Below are 18992 nucleotides of genomic sequence, written 5' to 3' on the forward strand. Positions count from 1 at the left end.
AGTTTGTGAGTCAACAACTTAGCATTTAGAAATTAGGAGCACAGGGATGTCTGAGTAGCTCAGTGGGTAGAGCTCTGCCTTCAGCTCAGGTCATGACCCCGGGGTCCTGGGATCGAGCCCTGCATCGGGCTCTCTGCTGGGCAGGGATCCTGCTTCCCCCTCTCTCTCTGCCTGCCTCTCTGCCTACTTGTGATCTCTCTGTCAAATAAATAAATTTTTTTTAAAAAAAAAGAAAAGAAAAAGAATTAGGAGCACAGTGTTGGAGTGGGGTGGACAGGAAGTAGGGTCCAGGGTAAGCAAGGAGGACACCAAGGCCTGAGGCGGCTCGACGCCTCGGCAGAGATCCTCCCGACAGGAAGGTCCCGGGGAAAGGAAGATGAGAGGGTAGAGGGTTAGGCTTGCAGAAAGGTTCAAGGAGTGAGGGGAAAAGGGAGTGGACGAGAAAGAGGGAGAGCTCCTGTCACACTACAGGGGAAGAAACAGGTCTCTCTAGCGATGCGGGGACGGAGGTTCTGGGGCCCACCGATGTGAGTCCTCAGGTGAGGCTGTCTAGTGGGCAGTTAGAGGTTAATTAACATTGAGAATACATTCCGGAACTGAAAGAACTCAAAGGCTCTATTGTTTCTGGTATGTTCCGGGCCATGTGCCACCAGCTGGAGCACAGGTCTGTGAGGAAGCCAGGAGCCCTGGGCCTGTGGGTATGGCTCCGTCAGGCCCATTCCCGGGCAGCCCATGTGTGTGTGTCCCTGTGGGGGCCGCCGGCCTCGTGGCCTCACCCGTTCCCTACTCTGTTCGCAGGTCAGCGCTGCTTCCTCTCGTCCCAGGGCACGTGAGGCCATCTCCTCTACAAACCTCTGGAACTGGAGCTCAGTGTCTTCCCGGGTGAGCACAGGAGCGGACTGGTCTACCTCTCATGCATCAGAATTAATTTACTAAGTAGAAGTCAGTCATAAAGGGCCAGCTGTGAAAGACAAGACTGAGGGTGTCCCTGACTCCAACCCTGTGCTGGGGGTTCATGGGGCTGAAGTTTGAGAGGAAGGAAGGTTTAGCTATATTTGTTTTTAAATGGGATTTTTGCCCATTTTGGGTGAGCTTCCCCTTTAAGAAAGTGGCACTAAAAATCTAAGCTTATGGAGTGCCTGGTTGGCTCAATTAAGTATCTGCCTTCCGCTCAGGTCACGATCTCAGGGTCCTGGGATGAGACCCCTCAGTGGGGAGTCTGCTTCTCCCTCTTCCTCTACCTCTCCGCCCCCATGGCTCATGCACTCTCTCTCTCTCTCTCTCAAATAAATGAATCTTTAAAGAAAAAGTCTAAGCTTAGCAAAACGGACGCGTTGGACATGACTTACTTCCCTTAGGAAAAGATCTTTTATTTTACACCAGCGTTCATGGCAGGGTATCTTTGACTCCGAACGCCACTAGAGAGAGGCCTTCTGCACCCCTGCTATTAAGCTAGCTTTGGAATGCAGAATGGGGCATCCTGCTGTCCAAGTGCAAAAGAGCAGAACTAGACATCAGCCAAGGTCACCCTGTCCATGGAGATTTACACAAATTAGCTTCAGCCCCCGAGGCCATGTCCGCTGGGCAGCCCTATGCAGACATCAGTTTCTATTTCCAAAGCTCTTTGTCTTAAAGGCTCCTTCGGGCTTGTATGGAAACCTTAGCTCCACATGTAATGTATTCCCCACCCAAATATGGAAGTGTTATGGTTAGAGTATGCTCCTGCTATGAAAGAAAAAAAAAGTCTATAGCTTAGGATTTCTTTTTCTCTCCAGTAATAGTCTAACGTGCTTCTTTCTGGCTGGTGGGAGGCTTTTCTCCAAGTGATGCTCACGGACTCCTCCCTTCTTCTGGGTTCAGGAAACTTTCTATATCCTGCTAGAAGATGGGGAAGTGGAGAAGACCGGAGTTTTTGCCACAAGGATATCACCACTTTTCATCACTTTCCCCTCTCACTCTTGGACTTGGAGTAGTAGAAGCTTTCACAGAAGGTTGGTGGATGGTAAAAAGGGGCTTGGCCACTAATGATTTTTGAATCTGTCCCATTAAAAATGGCAAAAATCTTCCAATTAAATTTCAGATGGACCTCTTCTCAACAATCCCTTGTCTGTCGAGCCAGCAAGAATTTCTTGCTGGGCGAGTTCCACTGCAGGTTGTTCTAATCTCTTCAACCCCCAAAGTCTCGTTAACCTTTTGTGTCCAGCTGTCAGGGGTCAGACCCGTGCACGCACAGCTCGGGGCTGAGCCAGGAGTTCCTACGTCACCTTATGGGATCAAGGCCTGGATCTCACGAACTTTGCAGCTCACGGGCACCCCCTTTCTTGATCCACTGGCTCGAGATCCAGGGCTTTAATTACCCCGTTCTGTTGTGTTCTTCCTGTGACAGCATCTGCTAACAGTTCTGTGGTACTTGAAGTTCTGTTTTCTTTTCCCCAATCTGCTTGCTGTCGTTTTACTTTGCTGTGTCCTCCAGGAACCACTCCACGCATTTTCTGCAGGGATTTCAGCCGCAGTCAGTGGGAGACACAGAGGGATGTGTGCTTAATCCCTCTTTACGAGAATCAGAACCCACTGAGGGTTCGTAAGCTGTCAAGAGGCACCTAGCTTTCTGGTCCAGAAAGCTCTGTTTGGCTGGAGCAAGGATAGATTGAATGCAGCCATGCTGGGAGCTGGGAGCGCAGGGGGTGGTGGGGGAGGGCTGCCCCAGCCAGCTAAGGAGCAGCTGCCATAGACCAGGTGTGAGGCCATGGCAGGTGAGGCGGAAAGGAGAGAGGAAAATTCCAGAGCTACCGAGAGGTGGTTTCCACAGAACCTGATGGCCATTAGATGCAGAGACTCAGGCATATGGTGGTATCTGGAAATGACTCCCCAGGAAGAGAACAGGAAGAGGAACAATTTGCTCTCTGAATGTCAGTCTTTGATCAAATTCATGGGCAGATGCTTCTCTCACAGACCAGAACAGACGGACTTGAAATCTCTCTCCATGTTCCTTCCCAGCCCTCCGGGATCATTGGCCTCTGTGTTATCAGCCCTGCCAAGAGAGTCTCCATTCTGACACAATGTATTTGAGCCAGCCTGAAGATCTGGGAAGTTTACTCTTGACCTATCTGCCATTTTTAATAAACAAACTCAAGACAGATTTTATTTGTATAACAAGCCACCACCTTGAGTTGCAAAGTAGTCACAGAGCTTTCATTCTGTGTATGTTACATCTGCGTATATTACCGACTTTTTAGGATTCATATTTAAGCATTTTTACCATTTGGTTCTATGCTTTGTTTGCAAATACTGTTGGGTGACATTTCAAATATATAAATAGAAGAAACTAAGAAAACCTGAGTTTGCCTGGATTGTTTGTTAAAGAAGCTAATAACTGGGATGCTAATGCAACCGCATTTAGTATAATGTTTTCCTGGTTTATTTTTGCAGAGGTAGCTATGTCTTCATGCGTCACATACACACCACACACAGACACACTGCAGAGATAGATTCAGGTCTCCCAAGCTTCCACCTCACCTGCTAATAAATAATTCAAGTCTTTGAGCTCTCTAAAAATTCCGCATCTTATCCCCATTATTTTTCACAGCTAAGAGGTGATTAATCACCCCAACTGTGGAAAATTTGCCTCTTAAACTACAATCACTCTATTTCCCCTGCTGAGTATGCTTACAAAAAGCCAGGCTCAGAACGCCTTTGGCTTGGTCACAGCACCAAGAGAGCAGTCTACTCCATGCCACTCGTGCAACCTTCCCCTCATTGCAAGCCATGTGCTTAACTTTGGGCAGGGAAAAAAAAAAAAAAAGTATATATAGATATATATATCTATATATGGCTAAAACTGGAAAGAAATTACCAAGATAAACAGTACAAAGGACTGAGAATGAAAGCCCTTACATTTGAGACAAAATTGGATTATTTCTTGGAAAGGCTCTCGAGACAGGAATCTGTGGGCAGAAGGAGAAAGAAGTTCCTTTTGTGTAGCTTGTGCATGTAGGCAGAAGAAATAAAAGAAGGAAAGGCTTTGGCAGTCTGTTGCTAACAAAGTCCTTAACTTGGGCTCCATCTTCTAGGGCTGGGGAGAATCAGAGAGTTTTCTTGTACTCTAGAGAGCATCGCTGTAAGACACTGCCCACCCTCCCCGTTCCCTGGGTGGGCAGTTGTGTCTCCCTTCCTGAACCTGGGAGAATGCTGAGTCAGATGGCTTTGTTTGATCAGTTACAAAAGAAAGGTGAGTGGAGGGTTGACGTGCTTTTTTCATTCATGCTCAGACACAAGAAAGTCAGACCCATTGCCACTATGTTGCTTGGCAAAAGATATCCTTTCATCAGCACAGCAAGGCTTTGGGTAAAAAAAAAAAAAAAAAAAAAATCCTACATTGCTCACACTCTGGGTGATGCTTTTAATCATGTACATTTCTGCCATGTCCCTCCAATTAGAATCTTTTCTGAGAGCTCACTTTCTGGCAGCCACATTTTAGTGTTGTGGCTCGCCCACTGATAGAGGCCTGCCGCTGTCTTTGGGATCTGGTAACCTGAACTGGGTTTTTCTTTGGTCAAAGTTTTGCAATAGGTGTGGTCAGCGCAGCACTGGCTGGAGATTATGGAAATGAGGACCGAGCTGGGGAGTCAGCGGGATTTAAGTGCTTTGGGAAGCACACGCAAGGATTTGTTGATTCACTACAGTTGGTCAATTGCAAACATTTTCAAACCCTCCTGGGTGCTGGTGTAAGAGCTAAATATAGGAATAAACTCCACATGTGAGAGAATTCAAAATAGCATCAAACAACAGACTCGGAAATATTTGGAGGAGGCCCTGTCTGCAAATCTCACCAAAAGACAAGGAAAAATCCTCAGGGGACCTTGGATTCATTGCAAGATTCAGACACCTCGGTGGATCGGTTTCTACAATGAACGTATTCCTCGAGATATGTTAGATGAACCCATTCATCCGTGAGTCCTCAGTAGCTAGTTCGTCTCTGGATTTCTCATTCACAGCAGTGCTAAAACAATTTTCCACGAAAAGACGTTAAGTAGCTATTGGGGGGGCGGGTTGGTCGGTGATGAGTTTCATGAGAAAGAAATCGATTTCTCAGGTGGACCTGAGCTCCCGAAACGTGCAATTGCAGCGGGAGGGAGAACCATCGTCACAAAGGGAGGTCAGCCCCCAATGAAGACAAGATTACTAGAGCTGTAAGAGTAATGACGAATTAGCTAACATTTATTGAACACTCGCTGTTTTTCATTCGTCCAAGGCCCCATAGCTGAGAAGTGGCAGAGCCTTGACGCGGACCCAGAGTCTGTGATGGAGAGCCCTGGCTTTTTGCCGTCATCCCACTAGCCAGGCCAGTGGGACCCTGGGTTTCCCCGGCTATGGTGAGAACTAGCCAAGGAGGGCAAAATTTCGTGTTTCGAATTTTGGTACCAGGTCATTGCTCAGCCCACGCTGGACGGACGCACAGGTGTGTGTCTCACAACTCCAGGAAAAGCTGCTCACACCACGGTTTAGGGGACCGCCGTGGCAGACTGACAGCTGGCCGTGAACTCTGGCTCTGCCATTTCTAGTCTTCCACTAGTACAAGTGTGACACCTGCACTGCTAAAAAGCAAAGGACTCTGGCCCAAGGCCCCTAGTTGTGGGGCAACGTCAGAACTGGACTGCAAAGGACATCTCTACGCTCTACACTCTGGCCCTCTCCTTGCAATGATTTCTGCTCGCTATCCTGCAACGCAGGCTCTACTCATAGCTGGTGAATAAATCCAGCATGCACACAGGGTTCTGGGCAGGGACAGGAGAAAGTAGAAGGCAGAAATCTCTAAAAGAAACTGCTAGGGCACCTGGGTGGCTTAGTGGTTAAAGCCTCTGCCTTCAGCTTGGGTCATGATCCTGGGGTCTTGGGATCGAGCCCTGCATCTGGCTCTCTGCTTGTCGGGGAACCTGCTTCCTCCTCTCTCTCTGTCTGCCTGCCTCTCTGCCTACTTGTGATCTCTATCTGTCAAATGAATAAATAAAATCTTAAAAAGAAAAGAAAAGAAACCAGTCTACCCCAGAGAAGGCAAAGAGGAATGCTTGCCATCGACTTGGATGAGATTCCTGGGGATTTCAGAGGGCGGCAGCGGGGAGGGGGGTGGGGTGCAGAAATCAGACTTCAAGATTCCAGGAACTTATTGTGGTTTCTCATTTTAAATAAATACTCTGGTACCTAACTTCGCAGCAATTCTTAAAGTAGGCCCTCCAAATTGTATAGACACCAGGCCCATAAAGCCTGGATATGTCCCTAATTGTGTATCCATTCTGTTAACCATGGTTACCTGGACTAGGGAGAAAGCCCTGAGCCAGGCTAAGCAGTCAGACCGTCACTTCCAGAGAGCTGTCCTTAGAGCCAAGGCCACCAGGCCTCTCTGTTGGGCACAGACTTGGGAGGCACATGGGGCAGAGGCTTGGCACCTCCCACCAGGCTCGGGGAGAAGTCAGGCTGCTGAGAAAAAGGATTTAGAAACAGTTGAGCAGAGAGGTAAATACAAGAGACTATAGGGAAAGAGAGAGAGAGAAGGAGAAGGAGAAACCTCAGTTTCTCCAGATTTTTAAGATCCTGGTTCTAGCTCTCTCTGAAGCCCTTTCGCCCTTCCTGCCCTGATCTTTCCTGCCTTAAGCCTCACCTTGTCCACATGGGTTTCTCTTCTGTGCAACCAAATGATCCCTGACAACTCTTTTCTCCAGGTGACTTCGTGTGACTCTGCCTCTGGGGGCCTCTGTTTCCTCATCTGTAAGATGCTAGAGAGAGCACACGTATTTGAGTTCCTTTTCTAGCCTCCTGACTATAGGAAAGCTTTCTATAAAACAAAGCAGGGTCAAGTCACAGGGATGCCTTTTCATTCCCCTAGGCCACCAGCCCCAGGCCATAACTAAGCCACAGCAGCCAAGGCCAACAGCTCTGACAGCTGTCAGAGCAGAGGCTACTGTCCCTTCCAGAAACCAGGGGTGCAGGAGGGAAACATGAACCCAGGCTCCCAGGGCATGAAGTCCATACTCCAGCACTCGGTTCTGCCAGGGAGGCGACACGAGGCTGGCACGCCGACCCACCTGCACTCTCAGGAAGGCTCCATGGGTATTTACAGCTCCCAGGGCCTGCTGGAAACCGAGGCAAAGGGTGTTTCTTACCCACCCTTCTGCCAGCCCCTTGGAGCAGGTACAAGGTTAGTGACGCTGCGGTTTCCATCAGAGCCTACGCCGCATGGGGAACCTCAGACAATCTGTGTCCCCTTCTAATGCACGTGGCCTTTCATGAGGACCGCGGCCAGCCCCAAAGGAATGCTGGCTGGGAAAAACAGAAGAAAATGCAGCTGTAAGGAATTAGGTTAGACAAAAGAAGAAAAGGGAAAAAAAAAAAAAAAAAAACCCACTCTTCCCTAGAGCGGTAGTAGGACAGTGCTGTATATTAAAAGGGACAATGTGTGAAGGAAATCTCAGGATATTTTTAGAAAGAGCGGACAGCTTCCGCCTGGAGATGGCTGGCTGGTTGCAAATGCGGTCTGGCCGAGAGGCTCTGGAATAGATTTGAGGAGATCCACGTCCCTCCCACGCCTCGATGGCCACCGAATCCATCAGAGGGTCTCTCTGTCATCACACCAAATTCCCAACGATCCCATCACGTTATTATCCACTCTCTTCTAACTGCCTAGAGAGGCCTGGTCTTTTGAGCCGACTATGACTTTACTCCTTCCAACCCGCTTCACCGCCAAACCCTGCCCTCGCCGCGGAGGTGAGGCCGACCAGCCAGAGTCTAGACGCGATGAGCAAACCAGTGAATCTCTTCCAGAGACTGAACTGACAGCTGACTAACTCGGGACACGGGACCCCGCGTTCCTCATTTGAGGTGTCTACATGTATTACCAACCCTGAGGACACTTGGCCTGTGTGCTCAGTGCCCACATTGGGTCCAGCTTCCGTCATAAAGCAGCAGCTCACTGCGTTGGTCTCTGGCGGATGCCTGCATTTCAAGGAGCTTTTGGTGGAAGGCAATGACATAGGGCCAAGTTATTTGGTAAAGTTGCATCCCACTGGGATGGGGTAGTGAGGTTGGGGGGAGAGGGGCGGGGCTACCAGTAAGGCACTCAGCCTGCCCAGAAGAGACTGCATTATTTATTCAATATTTGTTCATCAAGTATTCATAGCTTCAAAATGCCTCTTTCTACATTCACCTTCTCCACTTGCTCTAGATTCTCTAGATTCCCGTCACCCAGGGACGAGGAACCAAATGACACTGACATTTCTTAGTACCGGGCACTATGTGCTTTATGGATATCACCTTATATAAATCTTCCCTGGATTTCTGAAGCGACCTTCTAGATGGTATTCATCCATACCCCACACGATTGCCAGAACGTCCTTCTAACGCATGCTTCCCACTTGAAAATCTTGATAGCTCCTCATTGCTTTCTGGAAGAACTGAGGTGACTCAGCCCTCCACAGTGTGCTCTGGCCTCCTCAGCATCTTCTTAACCACCTCCTACAGATCCCATAGACACGCCTGGGCTACCACTCTGAACTCAGGACATATTTCCATCCTGAGCCCCTTGGAAATACACTTATTTAAACTGCCTCCCCACACTTCCCATTTGGCAAATTCCTTTTCGTTTGCCAAGATTCTGCTTAAATATCATTTCCTAAGCTTCCCAGGTAGAATTAATTGGGCCTTTTTTCTTCTTATGACACTTTATGTAAATCTCACCTGTAGCACAGCTCACATTGTATTAAAGATTCACTGTTGGGGGCAGTGATGGGTGGCTCAGTTGGTTAAGCACCTGCCTTAGGCTCAGGCCATGATCCTGGGATCATGGGATTGAGCACTGCACTGGGCTCCCTGCCCAGCACGGCATCTGCTTCTCCCTATTCTCTCTGCTCCTGCTCTCTCTCTCTCTCAAATGAATGAATACAAGATTTTTTTAAAAATTAAAAAAAAAATGCACTGTATGTCACTCAGGGTAGTGAAATGCTATGATAAACAACTCAAGAATTTCCATGACTTGCCACAACAAAAATCTATTTCTTGCGCATGCAATAGTCCAATGAGAATGAGAATGCTGCTCGGAGAGGCTCCCTGCTGAGTAATGACTTAGAGATCCAGGCTGAACCCCTAAGACCTTGGAGTTAGTTCTTCACTCAGAACCACAGAGACAGTAAAAAAAAAAAAGAATGTAGGATAGAGTGGGAGAGTTTTAGGGACCCAGCCTAGTCCAATCTCCATCACCACTCCAACACAACAGGACTTCAATCAATCATAGCCGCTAGCTGAACTTCTCGTAGGACTCTCCATCTACCATACTGCTGATTTGGGACCTAAAAATATCTTTGAGAAGATTAAGTATCCATTGTCTGGTCTATAGTAATACTACAGCCTTTGCAATTTTTAGTGGATCCATTCCTCTGAGAGAGGCCATTATAAGATTTTGGGTACTAACAAAAATTTTTATATTACGGGCCTGCTAATATGAGACAACCAGCACATGTTTATAGCTTCCATTTTTGTCTCTTAATATGCAGTTACTCACTGCAATCTATGAAATTAAGTAAACAGAAATTAAAAGGTAAATCTAGGCTTATCATATTTATCATTAATCATACAGAATGAATCACATTGTCAGCACTTCTAAAACTCTTAAGGGATTTTTTTGACAACACCTTCAGTTCTGTGTCATACTTGTTGAAAGATAACCTTCTCTAGTGCATGCAATGATTGTTTAAAATAAATAAATAAATAAAAATATATTGTTGAAGACTACATCAAAAACGAATGATTTACTATATGTTGGCTAAATGCACATATTTTAAAATTGTAATTAATTAACTAATAATTGACCAGCATTCTCTCCTCTTCCACGTAAGCCTCGGGTTTATTCAAAGAATACAGTTCTTCAGAGTAAACAGGTAAGTTCTCAGCTGACACATAGGACATTTGACATGGTCCCCTAAACCAAGTTCAAAGAGAATATAGGTAGGAACTTTCTATTTTTTTAACTAAATTTGAGAAGTGGACAAATTCCTCCCTAATGCAAAACAAAACAAAAACAAACCAAAAACAAGCTGGGGGACATAGGAGTGAATATATTTTAATTGGCATTTAGAGGTCAGTGAATCAAAAGAATAACTCAAGCTTTGATTTCTAAAGCTCTTCTGTCTCTCATTAGCCCTGGTGATGGCCCATGGCACTGAAGAAAGAAACTAAGGCAGGGAAGGGTTGACTGGTTGACAGTGATCACACTGTAAATTATATGTTTCTCCAGGACCTGTTCCTGCCTCCCAGCCCAGGGCACAGTCCAGGAACTGAGGCACAAATCAAGTCCACTGGAGCTACTCTCAAACATTTCCAGCACCTTCTGCTCTTTCCTCACCTCACTTCTGGTTGAGTTTCCCTCCCAACTACGCACTGATGCACCCTTAGCCAAGTCTGTTCAGTGATCCTTATGTCATTGAATCCAATGGATCTTTTCCATCCTCACCTTGTGTCATACCTAAGCAGGGTTAGACTCAGAAGCCCACTGCTTTCCTTTTGAAACATTAGCCACCCTCATGGTTCCTCCTCCTCTTGCTACTCCTTCTCTATCTCCTTCCCCTGTTACCTTCTCTATCCAAGCCACCACCAAAGATTTCTATTCTAAAGACACCATCCTAGATCCTCCTCTTTTTTCTTTCTGTATTTTCTCTTATCCGTGCTCATGGCTTCAATAACGGCTTTTTCATGGATAAACTCCAAATTGCATATTTCCAGCTAATATTATCCTTTGAGTTCCAGGTCTGGACCATATGTCCACTTCTACATACAAATTTACTTTGAAATTTAAAACACTTCAAATTTACTTTGAGACCAAGTCCAAACCTTCTTCCCTACATCAGACTTAGTCCTCTTCCAATGTCTACACTAGCAAATAATGCTACTGTCACTTCAGTTGTGTAATTCAAAAGACTTAGAGTCATTCTTGATGCTTCTTCTTCCCTCACTCTTCACATTTCATCCATTACAAAATCTAGTTCCTCTTACCTCCTAAACATCTCTCAAATACATATGCTTCGCTTCTTCTAGAGCCACACACCCCACCATGTCCCGACTGGACCACTTCAACACGTATTTAAGTGTTCTCCTTGCACCCACTCTTACCATCTCCCAGCCTGTCCTCCATAATGCAGCCAAAGAGATAGTTTCAAAATGTTAACCTACTGATGGTTGCCATTATGTCTTCTTCCTTGTCCCATCTGAGCCCTCTTCTAAATGCTCTTAGGAAAAAGATCAGATCTTTATCATCAATAAAAAAATCTTTGTGCCCCCTATCTCCTACCCATCCCAGAGCCTCATTTCACACCACGGTCCCCCTTGCTCTCTGAATTCCGATTATTCTGGTCTTTCAACTCCTTGACCTTCCCCAGGTCCACCCTACCACAGGATAGACTGACTCCACAAAATCAGGGGGCTCTTTTCTGCAAAATCCCCTCACAGCACTAAATGCTTCTCCCTCATAGAACCTATCAAAGCAGGAATTTTATATTTTATTATGTGTTCATCTGGCTGATGTCTGTAGATTCCCATTAAACTATAAGATTAAAGAAAGTGAAACCATATTTTTTTCTCATCATTTTGCAGCACCCATCACTATGCCTGGAACATACTAACACTCAATAGAAATTTTTCCACTGAATAATAAAATTAAATGTATCGATTAAATAATTAAGCAATATTAGGTTTTCTTGGGTTCCCTCTGGTTTTGATGTTATGTTTACATATTACTCAGATTAGATGGCCTATTATATGATGGACAGTTTTTCCTTGTATTTGCACTAAACTCATCCTGCCCAAGATTCAAATTATTTCCTTTTGTGAAAAAAGTTTCAGGACAATTGGGTGAACAAGTCTATGTTCATATTTTTTTTTCTTCAAGATGACTGGGGATTCATCCTGGTGTTTAAAAGTAATGACAACACATTTTCCAGAAGGAAGAGGTCAGGGAAGGTGGCTATGAGGCACCTGAGTGAGGGTTCTGGCTTAGGATCAGCAGATCAGGACACTAGTGCCAGCTCTGCCTCAATCCAGCAGCTTCACCAGGAGGAAATCATCGCCTTCCCTAGACCATAGGTTGTTCATCTTGGAAATGACAGGGTTGTTCTGAATGGAGATCCTTCTGCCTTAGGCATGTGATGTGATTCATGAGAATGATTGTCCATCCCACTGCCTGCCATCTCCCTGTAAAACCAGAATTCTCCCTGTGGGGAGAAGGTCCTTGAGAACCCAAGGTCTTTCCTTCTCCATGGCTAAGGTTTTCCCAGTAGCTCTTGACCTGTAATGTACAACAAGATTGTCCTGAGAAACTGCACTCAGCCATTAAATGGTACATCTTTAACATTTTACATTTGCTGGACATTCATCTTCCTAAGATCAAGAAGGAGAAGACTGTTGTCTAATCCATCAATACTCCATTTCTAGAAACAATTTAAGTCAGAAGAGCAGGTGCCATACTCTGGCTCTTCATTGTAAAAGGAAATCCTTAGGATCGCGAGTCAGGACTCATGTGCCAAGCCCTCCACTGACTGGCTGTGAGCTTTGCACATGATCACTCAGCTTCCCTGTATTTCAGGATTTAATTTTAAAAATATGTATTTAACTGACTTACTTCATTGGATGGTCATGAAAACCATATGAGACAGCACCTTTGAAAAAATCTGAAAAATGTAAAGTGCAATAAAGGTGGGTTTTCGGATGACCAAAAGATGCCCCAAAGGAACAAAGGCATGTGGAGTCACTATGACATTTATGTCATAGAAATTACACTTCCAGCAGCCATTTGGTGCCAACCCCCAGTAGAACAAGATGTTAACTGCTCAATGCCTGCATTTCCTCCACAGTCCAACTCCACAATGTTCCAAAAGTTCTAGACACCTCCAAGTGCTCATTTGAGAATTTCAGGATTATTTAGTGAAGCCATGGTTTACCTTGCAGGGTGATAAAGGATTTAAACTCACATGTTAAGGAAAATGCCAGCAACATCAACAGGTAAATATCAATAACCCATGGATAAAAATTTGTTAGAGATAATCTCAGAATATTAAGTAGACTGAAAAAAAAAAACAAACAGTATTACCCAAGAAAATCTACTCACTGTTCTAGTTAAGTAGCAACATTTTTAGGACCATCAGAGACTAATTCCTCCAAACCAACTGATACTCAAAAATAGAATGGAAGTTTTTGCTTCTATGGTCATTTGATTTCCCACAAGGGTGCTAAGACCATTCTATGGGGAAAGGAGAGTCTTTCCACAAATTGTGCTAGGAAAACTGGATATCCACATGTAAAAGAATGAATTTGGACCCTTGCCTTATACTACATACAAAAATTAACTCAAACTGGAATAGAGAACCCAAATAATGAAACTCTTAGAAGAAAGCAGAGGGTAAAACCTCAAGATATTGCATTTGGCAGTGATTTCTTTTATATGGCACCAAAAGCATAGACAGCAAAAGAAAAAAGAAATGGGATTTGATCAAAATGAAAATCTGTTGTACATCAGAAACCAATATAAAGAGAGTGAAAAGGTAACATATGGAATTGGAGAAAATATTTGCAAATCATAAGGGATTAATATTCAGAAATATATTAAGAATACCTGGAGTTCAAAACAACAACAAAAAACCCACAAACAACCCAATTCAAACATAAGCAAGGGACCTGAATTGACATTTCTCCAAAGAAGATACACAAATGGCCAATAAGCCCATGAAAAGCTGTTCATCATGAGTCATCAGGAAAAAGAAAATCCAAACCACAGTGAGATAGCACTTCTTACCCATTAGGATGACCATTATTTTTTAAGACAAGAACAACAGCAAAAGAAAATTACAACTGTCGGTGAAGATGTGGAGAAGATGGGACATTTACACATTGCTGGTGGGAGGGTTAAATGGTGCAGCCACTAGGTAAATTACTTTGGCAGCTCCTCGAAAAATTAAAACATAGAATTACTGAATGACCTAGCAATTTCACTCATAGGTATAGACCCAAAAAACTGAAAGGAAGACTCAGACACCTGTGTTCATGGCAGCATCGCCCATAATAGCCAAAAGATGGAAACCACCCAAATGTCCATCAATCGATGAAAAGATAAACAACATGTGGCATATACCTACAACGGAATGTTATTCAGCCTTAAAAAGGAATGAAATTGGGACTCCTGCTACCAAACAGATGAGCCTCGAAGTCATTAAGCTAAATTAAGTGTCAGATATAAAAGGAGAAATATTATATAAGCCCCTTTGTATGAGGTACCTAGAATGCACCACTTCAGAGACAGAAAATAGACTAGAGATTACGAGCAGCTAGTAGGAGGAGGGAATGAGAAGTGAAAAAGTTTAGTTTCTCTTTGGGATGGATAAACAGATATCCATCTCTTTGGAGATGGATACAGGCGATGGCTGCACAACATTGTGCATGTACTTGAGGCTAAAGAATCGTATGCTTAAAATGTTCCAAATGGCAAATTTTATGTTATATGTATTTTACCATAACTATAACAGTAGGATGGAGGTCCTGACACAATGGAAAATTGTTCTCCCTTTGTTATAGATAGGAGGTATGTTCTATTTATCTAAGGAGCTTAAAACCCAGGAAGGGAAGGCGAAATTGATGGAAAGAAGCCCATGGCTGAATTGCCCAGTGCCTCCCGAAGCCCCCATTCACACTTGCCAATCTAAGATTTTTGGCAATCAGTCAACTTTCTTTTTCCCTCTTTCAAATACTTTTCATGATGGCAAATAAAGATGTCAAGCCTCAACACCCTCCTATCTCTGGACAAATGAGATGTTACGCGGTCATTGTTTTGGTCTGCCCAGCAAAGAGCACAGCAGGAGGACTTTGGATAAGGCTGGAATGCCCCAGCCTGCTCAGACCAAGTACGGTCTTCACAAGTGGGGGGATGGGAGACAGCTGGGAATAAGGAGCAAGAATATGTACACCGAGGACTCCAGTAGTGGTCATTTCCCTCTGCCTTCCTACAGGAGACACCTTTGAAATACACAGGCTCCAATGTGACAGACATGAAATCCCTACAGAAGATTGGCCTGGGGAGGTTATGAGTGAGGGAACTGGGGTCCAAGCACCGGGTACAGCTCCTCACTGGGCCATTGGCAAGTTGGCTCTCCTCACAGTGCTTTTCTTTTCTTTTCTTTTCTTTTCTTTTTAAAGATTACTTATTTGAGAAAGAGAGCGCACAAGCAGAGGGAGCAGCAGGCAGAGAGAGGAGGAGTAGCACGCTCGGTACTGAGCAGGGAGCCTGAAGCAGGACTCCATCCTAGGATCCCAGGATCATGACCTGAGCCCAAGACAGATTCTCGGCCGACTGAGTCACCCAGGTGCCCCTATGCATTTCTTTCTCTATAGAAACAGATAATCCTATGATAGAGCCTAACCTACTAGGTTCTTGTGATGATTTTGAAGTATTAATCGACATTAGCTATTACTGTCAATCAATGTCAGCTATTATGATCAGAGAACACGGTAAAGATCCCGAGCTGTAATGAAGAGTCCCAGTATTGAGCAAACAGGAGAAAAGATTGCTGTAGGGGTATACTGTGTTTGTGTGAGCTCACATTGTGACTGTGTATGTGATTTGTTTATGACTTTCAGGCAGAGTTAGGTTAAGAGTTGCCTAAGATCTGCTACCAAGCTGCTTCCTAACTTCTACCTGAAATGCTCCTTCAGAAGCACAGCTACTTCACAGGCAGAAGGGCTCGATGATTTTAACATCGGACTTGGTGGAGTGTTTTTCTTCTTACCAGCTTCCCCGAGTGACAAAATCACAACTGCACCCAAGTTAGCTGGGCTCAAGTTATAGAAGCTGGAACCTAGTTCTTCCAAGCTCTTCTCTGCCCTCTCGCTCCTCTGTGGCAGCTGCCCCATGCCACCCTGATTCCAGCTATGCTGGACTCTTCTTTCATGATTCTACATCTCATCCCTGAAGGCGAGAGAGCTTATGCCCTCTTCTTTGGGTTTATGTCCCTTTTTAGGAAGTACGTCCCTGGCAACCGTGCCACCTCCCTCTGCTCAGGAGGGCACATACCTCTGTGGGTTTCCTTGATCTGAGCAACCGAAACTTCATCCAATAGCTACCATTTCATGCTAAGCAAAGAGGTCAGAGGTCTCCTAGCAATACTGGGAAATCTATGGTTCCTGAAGAGCCAGAAAGTCCATAATCAAAGGAAAATGTGACATAAGAGACATCAGCATTCACTCTATAATTCACTGGAATTATAGAGAAAGTTGATCAGGAAGAAACCAGTGAGAGAGAACAGATAAAAAGAAGGCACAGGTTTATGTAGTAACCCACAAAGCTACACTATCTCATAGGTTCTTCCATTTATCACCATCCGTCTCAAAGGAAAGAAGAAATCTAAGCCTGGATGCTAACAGTTGTACCAGCAAGGATTCTCACCTTCCGGATCAGGGGCACAGCTCCCATTCTCCAGGGCGGAACAACAACCACAATAGAGATGGGGCAAGGTTACATTCCAGACTCCTGGAAGAGGAATCATCCAAGAATAGGACGATTCCCAACATCTGTGATCATGACCAATACAGATCCAAGAGACCCACCAGCTTCATGACAAACTTCTGCTTTCAGAGAAAGCCAGCAGTCTAGGGGACAGAATGCTGCAGACCCCAAAGAATGGAGTGCTATACCCTTCACTTACCTAACTGCACAGAGATTTGTTGTAATTAACAAGAACTATCTTTCTTTAGGCTTCCTTTCATTCCCCCCACTGTGTGTGCTGGGGACCTGGTAGGAAAGACACAAAGGATGACTGTGGGGAAAATATTAAGAGGAGGAAGGCAAGCTATCTGAGGAGTTAGTGCTGTAGAAGAGAAACACAGCAGAAAGAAAAAACTGCTGTGGAATGTTTCAATTTGCATTTCCATTTGCTTGCCCTTCTTGTCACATAGACTCCCAAGAGTAAGAACTTAGTCTCCAAACCCTACCAAGAGGCTGCTCATCTTCAACCAACGAACGTTATACAGAGGTTTGTAAAAAGGAAAACTGAACATTTTAAAAGATGCCAATTCTTTCCCAGTTATAATTAAAATACGAAAGGGTATTCTTTGGGAACAAAGCAGTTCTGAAGTTCATCTGAAAAAATAAGTAAAGATATCATAGAAGAAAATTTTGATAAAATAAAAGCAATGAAGGAATGCTAGCCCCATCAGACACTGAAACACATTTTAAAGTTATAATATGTAAACCTCCATGGTACCAATCCTAGAAACTGAGAGGTCAGCTGAAGTAAATAAACATACTAGAAGTAAATCTTGCATAAAATACAATCAGTTTAAAAGGTGGTATCGATACTCAGTAGGGAAAGACAGGATTGCTCAAAAACTGGATTTGGTGTAATTGCTAAGTTTTCATAAAGAAACTAGGCCAGCTCTTACTCTTAAGTCCCCAACCCTCGACTGTCCCAGCTCTGTGTAAGTTTGTCAACTCCGTGTCACCCTAGCTCAGGAACCATTGCCTTGCTCTCTCCCACTCTGGCCCTCTCATCTGGGCTCTACCCGTGGTCTCTATTGCCCGCTACCTTCCTGAGATCACAGTTCTGATGGCATCATCACACCCCCACACACTGTTGGCATGACTCAGCATGAGCAACACACACCACCCCTCCACACCCATTCACTTCCGGGGCAAAGTACGATCACCCCCCCACACACACAATTCCCACCACAAGTCCAAAATCAGGACGTTTTAGAAGATCTGGAGTTCATGAAAAGTAAGTATTCAGTGGTTGCCAGGGGAGGAAGGGATGAAGAGGCAGAGCACAGAGGATTTTTTAGGGCAGTGAAACTCTTCTGTGTGATGTTATTAAGGTGGATACATGTCATCACACTTTTGTCGAAACCCATAAAATGTACGGTTAAGAAACAAATTATTCTAATACTTATTAAAATGGTAAGGAAAACTTTATCCAGGATTATTGTAACAGCATCAAGACCATCACAATAGGGGTGAGAGATCAAGCTCAACTCCAAATACAACAAAGGCAGCTGGAGATTTATAACCATTGAGCAGAGTGAGGGGTCAGTGGGTAGACAGTTACTAAAAGGGGCATCAAAGGTAGGGGGGTTCTTGTTAACCTGGATTAACAGGATTTTGTTATGAAGGCAGGACATGATGATCAGTTATCAGCAGTGAAACAAGAGGAATTTGCTCGGATATCAAGTGTGGGGTGTTCTTACTAAACTGACTTAACAAGCTTCTTCCAAGACTGGATGGTGCAGGCCTGGCGTGGTCAGGACAAGGGTCAACATCAAGGCCTGGTCAAGAAATGGGTCCAGAGGAACCTAACTGAAGTATGGTATGGTTGAGGACAGTCTTGGTCAGTACAGTGCCAGGAATGAACCCTGATGTAAACTATGGACTGGGTGATACTAATGTGTAATAGAGGTTCACCAGTGGTAACAAACGTACAGCTGTGGTGTGGGATGTTGAAAGTGGGGAGTGGTGAGGGTGGAGGAGAAGGAGGAGGAGGGGACGAGAACTCTCTAGACCTTCTTCTGTGAACCTAAAACTGCTCTAACAAATAGTCTATTAAAATTTGTTTTTTGGGGCACCTGGGTAGCTCAGTGGGTTAAAGCCTCTGCCTTCGGTTCAGGTCATGATCCCAGGGTCCTGGGGTCGAGCCCCGCATTGGGCTCTCTGCTCAGTGGAAAGCCTGCTTCCCTTCCTCTTTCTCTGCCTGCCTCTCTGCCTACTTGTGATCTGTCAAAATAAATAATTTTTTTTTTAATTTTGTTTTTCTAAGGAAATGGGAAATTGAGTAACTTCTGACTATGTAACAGATGGCAGGACCAGATCTGGACCCTTCAAAAGGCAAAAAGTTTCCAGCCAGATTACCAGCCATGGCACCCACTCCCCCTGAGAGGTTCAGTCATCTCTGCTGTGCCAAACAGAGAAAGTGCCCAGTGTT

General features: G+C 44.8%; 1 protein-coding gene and 1 long non-coding RNA gene across 6 annotated transcripts in view; one reads left to right on the forward strand and one right to left on the reverse strand.

Annotated features, from left to right (window-relative positions):
* Positions 1-18992, reverse strand: part of LOC309855408 (uncharacterized protein) — a 332305-nt gene that overhangs the window by 103951 nt on the left and 209362 nt on the right. The gene's annotated exons all lie outside the window — the stretch shown is intronic.
* On the forward strand, positions 635-3334 carry LOC309855230. 3 transcript variants are annotated; one of them, XR_014306684.1, is made up of 3 exons: positions 635-698; positions 799-882; positions 2953-3334. It is a non-coding gene; the product is annotated as an uncharacterized lncRNA (long non-coding RNA). The 3 variants fall into 3 exon arrangements; XR_014306685.1 differs by having other exon boundaries at positions 2998-3334; XR_014306686.1 differs by lacking the exon at positions 2953-3334 and adding an exon at positions 1861-2071.

The sequence above is a fragment of the Mustela nivalis genome (assembly GCF_964662115.1).
Source record: "Mustela nivalis genome assembly, chromosome: 20".
In the NCBI taxonomy this organism is placed as follows: Eukaryota; Metazoa; Chordata; class Mammalia; order Carnivora; family Mustelidae; genus Mustela; species Mustela nivalis.